The sequence below is a fragment of the Ipomoea triloba genome, chromosome 9, assembly GCF_003576645.1.
Source record: "Ipomoea triloba cultivar NCNSP0323 chromosome 9, ASM357664v1".
In the NCBI taxonomy this organism is placed as follows: Eukaryota; Viridiplantae; Streptophyta; class Magnoliopsida; order Solanales; family Convolvulaceae; genus Ipomoea; species Ipomoea triloba.
Genome location: NC_044924.1, coordinates 14,236,526 through 14,244,133, shown reverse-complemented (window position 1 = coordinate 14,244,133; position 7,608 = coordinate 14,236,526).

The window sequence follows — 7,608 nt, the reverse complement described above, 5'->3', positions numbered from 1 at the left end:
CACTTTATTTATAGTAACCGACGTTGCAGGTTCGAAAATTAAAATTCGGCGCGATACGACGTCGGCTAAACTCCTAGCCGACGTTGTATCGCGCCCGGGGGCTGATTTAAAATGCGATATGACGTCAATACGACGTCTTAGTTTAAGCCTTTAACGTCGGTTATTAGTTAATAACCGACGTTAAAGAGTTTTTATTTATTTTTAAATAATTAACGAACCTTTAACGTCGACTAATTATTTAGCCGACGTTAAATAGCCGACATTGTATGTGATTTCTGTAGTAGTGATTAAATAATTAAAATACAAATTTGCAATTAATATATGCACTTAGTTTGTAAATTTGATTATTTCTAACTGTAACTACTGCCTATACAGGTTTCTGACATAGTATCAAAAGTTTGTTGTTTGCTATTTTTTTTTAGATGTTATTTAATTGTGAAATACGGTTTCTTTCTTAGGCATTCCATCAGTAGTGTTAAATTATTTATTTTTTTTTATTAATTTCGACTAATGAAATAACTCAACATCTGGCAAATGATGATATGCCAATCTGATGCCAATATAAGTTGTATATGCTAATCAATTTATCTTTTCATTGTCAAATAAATTGGAAATATATACACTGTTTGAATATGTAAAATTAAAAAATATAGAATGACTGTTTCAAAATTTTATATATATGGTAATACTAAATAATCATAAGATGTCAATTGCCAATATACCCCTCTCCTCTCATAAACATCAGAAATAATGGAACTAATAATCATGTTACCACTGATTAAATCTTCCAATGTGCTGCCATAACTTAAGCCAGACATTGATGCAATCCTCCTTAGAGGGATTTGATCAACACAAAGACGGTAGTCCGTAAAAGAATAGTATTTATGATAATTATTATAAATAAAAGATGTACAAATAAAAATATACAAAAGCCATGGTAAAAAAATGATGATAGAAATTAAGATACTTAAGTTAATTACCTTTCACGAAATTCCTTAAACTCCATTGTATCTTGATTGAACAAAAGCTATGTAGCATTAAGAACTGCGGAGATTAATATCACCAGCAACATAAAAAGATCACTGATTAACATCATAGAATCCTAAAAATACTATCAAAACCTAAAACATTGTTAACAATTGCATATGTTGAGATTTACTATTGTTATCAGTCTTGACTCTACACAATTGCAAAAGAACAATTACAGATCAGTAAGAACAATTACAAAAGAAGAAAATTGACTGCAACCAGAATGAAAATTTAATAGAATATGGACGAAAAAAAAAACAAAAATAGGATACCATTTACTGGAATGTAAAAAACAATACCAACAAAATATGAAAAATAGTATATCCCAAAAAATAAAAATATTATATAAAAAATGTAAGCAATGGATACCTCTTCACCATGAAACATGCATTCCTTACATTTGATAGAATCATTGCCCCTTCTTTATGCAACTTCATATGTACACACCAAGCGAAGTTTAATAACACATGAAGTTTTCAATGGTGAAATATCACGAGTAAAAATATACATTAGAGCCATAATTATTAGAATTAATGTAAAACTATGCAATAATAATTATAAACAAAACACACTAATTTAAATTTTAAAATATAGGAAAAAAACATTATAATGAACCGGCACAAATGCCTAAAAAATGCCAACCAACCATCATCAAAACAATGTTTAATGCCCAAAGGCATGAATGTCTAGGATAGATATAGTAACAAACCGTATGCATAAACAAATCCTATAATAAAATAGGATAATACAAATACTATACCTCTTCATCATGGAATACACACTCTATATGCTCCATTGTTTCAGCACCTCTTCTCTCTGAAATCTCATAGTGATGGGTGTCGAAACCAACAAATAATAAATAATTACTCTTATGAATTGTAATAGCGATGAGTAAGGTCGTACCCACAGAGATTGGTTAGACTTATTTTCAGCAAATGACTTAATAAATAAGGAGATGAGAATCAAAACTTAAATAGTAACAATAAAATGGAAAATAATATCAAATAGCAAATAATTATCAAATAAATGTCAATGGCAACTAGTATCCAACCCAAGGAATAATATCAATTTAATTCTAATTAACAAGACAAGATTGATTTGCAAGCCAAACTAACTTTACTCTTTACTAGATTGGTTATGGTTATTAACAAGCTCTAACAATATGTCTTTCCTTACTGCGTCGGTAATAAAAACAAGCACTTTAATTACTTCCCTAGCTAATAAACAACCCTAAACAAGCTCTTAGGATTTAATTTACTAACAGCATTAATAGAATTAGAAAGATTACCAACCCTAGCCAACAAACTCACAAGCTCGGTTCATTTAAGCTAGACTATATATCTTCATAACACAAAATGAAAATCAGTTATAATCAAATTGTGCTATTTGCGACCAACATCAGAACACTTAAACAATTACGGATTCAAGGTTCTAACTAGCAATTTAATAACTTAAAAATTGAACAATGGGCCCTATTGCAACAATTAACTAAGCAATAATTTAAATAAATATAACAGAAGATATCTACTATACTAATAAGAGCCAAAGAGAGTTAAGCCTAAAATGAGTAGAAAAAATGGCGGTCAAATTATTTAATCAAATGGATGATTAAGATGAATTATTTAATCAAATAGATGGTTAAGATAATTCAGATTAATATTATTAATAGGGATTACCTAATTTAACCTTACTTTTATGATTATCCGTTAAGTTTTCCGTTAAATATTCTCTTCTCCGTTAATATTCCGTTAACTTTTAACTTACCCATTAATTTCTATAAAAAAGTCTTAGGTTCGAACCTCATCTTAATCAAATTTGACATAATTAAGTTTCTCACTCTATTTTACTCTTATTAAATTAAATATAAATTAGTAGCTACAACAAAAAAAAATGATACATATGTATTTCTTTAATTTAGAATTATGTGTCTACAATACCTTTATTTGAAAAAATTATTCATTATCAAAAAATTAAATTAAATAAGAGAAATAATTTCATTAGTTATATTGTCTTTATTTTCTCTCATGCAAAGATTATTTACATTCAAATTTATCAATTGATATTCATTACATTGTCCATTATCTTATTTTTACAATATCTTGCATTTCTTCTGTTTCTAGGCACGTCTAACAATGTATATTGAAGCCATGCGTAATGGGTGCATGCAATGAGATTTGTACGATGATTTGTAATATGTTTTAGCTTCAAATGTTTATAACCGAGAAGAAGTTTACGGAATACATTTACTATAACGAGACTATTTATACTTTTTCAATGTACCTAATTTTCATGCCCTTTTTAACTGATGATCTAGAATATTATTATGATATTATTGTGATTATCTTGTCTTCAATCTTAATCAAATATTATTTCATTCAGATCCAAACATTTCCTTTTCCATTTTCAGTCAATTAGGAGTCTTTTTAATTTTCAATAAAGTAATATATATCTGTTTCTTTTTCCAAGTTACCTAATTTCCGTTTCCTTTAGGATCCTTTTATATTTTCAGTCAATTAGTAATATCAGTTTTTTTTTTCAATTTACCTTTACTATTTTTTGGACGGGAATTCTACAAAGGAGTATTTCCTTTTCCAATTTTAATTATGAATATATAGTATTTTATTAGATTGTCTTCCATGTTAATCAAAATAATATTTCACACATTTGACCATTCCCTTTTCCAATATTTTATACGTATAAATTAGAACATATTTTTCCTAATTTTTAAATGATAATTAATACGTATGAATACATATGTTTACTGTAGGGTGGTTGAAAGCGTGGGAGAAGGGGTGGTAGATAATGCAATATTACCAATTATAATTAATACATATGAATGGTAGATTATAATATTATTTTACCATAATTACCATATTAATTACCATAATAATATTATAGGTGAATGAAATAAGTATGTTTTTACCAATTGGCTGATTTTATGAATAAATATATATATGAATAATTAATAAAATCAATATTATTAATCAATCATCAATCAATATTATTAATAAATAATAAATAAATTAATTAAATCAATATTTTGACTAAAATGCCCTTAAGTTTGGGCGGAAAAATTTGAGAGGAGGATATTACTTTTATATATAGTATAGATTATAATAATAATATTATTATTATAGCACATGGTGTTGGACTTGGCCCTTCATCGGCCGATAAATTATATTGTCCACACAATGTTGTATGAACCATAAAAAAAGTACTTTTTTAATATACTAAACGTACATTATACAAAATAATGTACTTTTAGTATTCAAATAATGTATTTTCCCTTAATACAATGTACATTTTTAATATACTTTTTAGTTACTTTCTTAAATTACGAAAACACAAAGAATCAATGCCCCACACTGGAATTTAAACCTGAGACCTCTCATTTGATAAGTCACAGCTATGCCCCTCGAACACAAGGCGTTTGACAATTTATTTTTCATTTTTTCCTATTTAAGAGCAAATAAAATTATTTATTTTATTTGGTTATATATTTGTACATTGTGTAAAATATCTGTTGCAAATCATCAAATCAAGAGAGAGAGAAAAAATTAGAATTATTGTACTTAATTAATTATATTTGTATGTTGTTGAGTACATATATTATCCATCATCAAATCGAGAGAGAACTATTATTATTATTATTATTATTATTATTATTATTATTATTATTATTATTATTATTATTATTGAAAGCAACCAATTAACTGCAAATATATTAAGACTGAGCAAGCAAAGCTTGGGTACAGACCGTGGCGGATCCAGAAAACTTTCTCAGTGAGAGCGAAAGATAAACTAACGAGATGTTTTGCAAAATGAAACACTTTGAAGATCGAGTCATAAATATTATTAACTAGAGATGAAAAATCAAAATACATCTAAGATTAAAAAAATATCTAAAACAAAATATGAAAAACACATTATAAATCACTCATTTCATTACTAATATTTAAAAAATATCAAAAACAAAATTTCACTCATTTCACTATATTACTATTAAGAAATAAAACAAAACCACAATATTACAAATAAAAAATTCAATTAAAATTCTTACTATTGATATTAAAAATTTTCAAAAACAAAATTCAATTCTAATGCTACAGGGTTCGAACAATAAATTGATTACTCCGTATATAGCAGGACAGTGGAGCCCCACTATCTACCCTTAGTCTTGAGTCTTGACCAGCATAGTATGTATTCAAGATTCAATCTTAGTAGTAACTAGGTTTAGGTATTACTGATTTATACATCCATCATATCATCACATCTTTTTCTTTTTTTATGCAATTTAAAAAAAAATGTATGAGCATTTTCTGATTAGGATGTGGTAAACCTCACTACATTATGTAATGTTTAATATTATGTATTTATATTTTTATCCTTGTGTGGGATACTCTAGTTGACATATTTTTTTTATGTATTGGTCTTATTTATACAAAAATAAATGTAGAATAATACATTTAAGTGATAATTAATCGGTTGGTGCACTTTTTATAAATATATAGTATTATTTTATGAACTTATAGTATTAATTTTATAAATATGAGTCCATAATATATATAATTTTTCGTTAATATTGTATCGTATGTATATTTTTTTTTGGCCTAATACTTCTTCTTCTATCACACTTGCTGAAATTAATTAATCCCGGACTCTAGAATTAACTAATACCAATTAATTAAAGGGAATATAAAGACGAGGAAAATACGTAAAGACAATGATATTAGCTACGGAAGACAATGTGCCATGTATTAAGATGGTTAGTAGGGAGACTACAAGATGATGAAGATGATTAGACAAAGTGGAAAATTTGTATTAAAATCCTCTTTGTAACCGCCCCACACGAAATGGGCGGGCGGTTACGGTCTCCTTTGACCAAGTATCGGCTAGCTCACTCATATTTGGTCTCGAGGTCGACCAGGCCATCTACGAGGGGCTAGTCTTGGGTCCCTAGGGCCGGCCACTAAGGTCGGCCTTGAGCCCTTGGGGCTGACCACGGGGGTTGGCTTTGGGGTTAGCTACGGAGATCGACCTTAGGGCCTCAAGGCCGACCATGGGTTCAGCTTTGGGGCTTTGGGGCTAGCTCTTAACTCAAGTCAACTTTGATCGCTTCCTCAAGTGGGTTTGCCCCAAACCCATCTCCAATATATCCATCATCAATATAATCCACAACTCTCTGAGTTACAAGTGATTGTTAACGAAACGGAGTAACTTCCCGAGTTACGATCCATGCTGATAGAGGGTGAGGCACAAGGCCCGCAGTCGACCTCCCTCCATAGGTATAAACTAGATTGCTCCTTCCGTTTTCCTTTTATTGACCCCTTTTAATTGTATTTTGTTGAATTTGAATAGTATTTCGCTTTCTTCATTTGATCGATTGTTCCCCTTATCTATCTTCTCTTGTGTCCTCCTAGTTTTTCATGTCCATTGTTTGTTTTACCCCACTAGTGATCAGCTTGAGCACTCTGTTGCCTTGGTAAGGCCCCCTATGGGCCTGTACAAATTAAAGTTCACTCATATGTTGCATTCTTATATCTTCTTGGATTACCAACCTCAGGGCTGGTCTTGGGCCTCTATGAGGTCATCTGGGTGCTCGACTCACCCTATGGCTCCATCGAGGTTGATTAGTCCCTAAGCACAAGGCTTTGGTTGGTCATTGCATCTTTAGCCCTTGGTTCAATTCCTTAGATGACTAACTTTGAAATCGGCCTTGGGTTCCTAATAAGGTTGACCGGGGGCTCAGCGCGACCTATAATGCTGCTAAGGCCAATTGGCCTCCAAGTATGGGGCCTTACATTTGCCCTTCTTTTGTTCGTATTGTGTTTGACTTAAGTATCCCCCGAGCACTACCAAGGCCTTCATTAGGCCTAACTTGTTGAATCCTCACATGGTGCTCCTCTTGGGCATAAATCGAAGGTAGTCCATGTGCTAAGCTCTTAGTTTTCCTCCTTGACCGACCTTGATCATCGACCTTAGGGTCGGCCTTCGTGCGTTGCTAGGGTTAGTTGTTGTGCTCAGCTCAGCTTTAGACCCTTGCTTGCTTCCTTCTAATCCCTTGATCGACAAGGCCATTGACCCCAAGTATGGGGCTCTAAATGTTAAAAACTCCTCACTAGGCTTTGCGGCTTACTCACTTGGTGCTAAAGGAGGTCGAGCCTCCATGAAGTATGCTTTGCATCAAGGATTCATTTAGGATCTTGTAGAGTTAGTCATTTTGGCAAAGGTTTTGACCTCAAGCTAAAAGACTCTTCCGTTCGGCGATAGGTGAGGTCAAGCATCATATTGCCCCTATGGAGTTAGCCGTTTTAGAAGGACATTTGACCTCAAGCCAAAAGACTCTTCTTTTAAGCGATAGACGAGGTCAGGCCTCGAACCGCCCCTAGGAAATTAGTCGTTTTGGCCAAGGCTATTCGACATAGAGCTAAAAGACTCTTCAATTCGACGATAGGCAAAGTCATACCTCCTACCACCCCTAGGGAGTTACTGTGAGGTTAGTTAGGGGTTTCTTAGACAACCTTAGAGGTCAGCCTCCTCCCCAACCCCTCCCCCCCCCCCCCCCCCCAAAAATAAAAA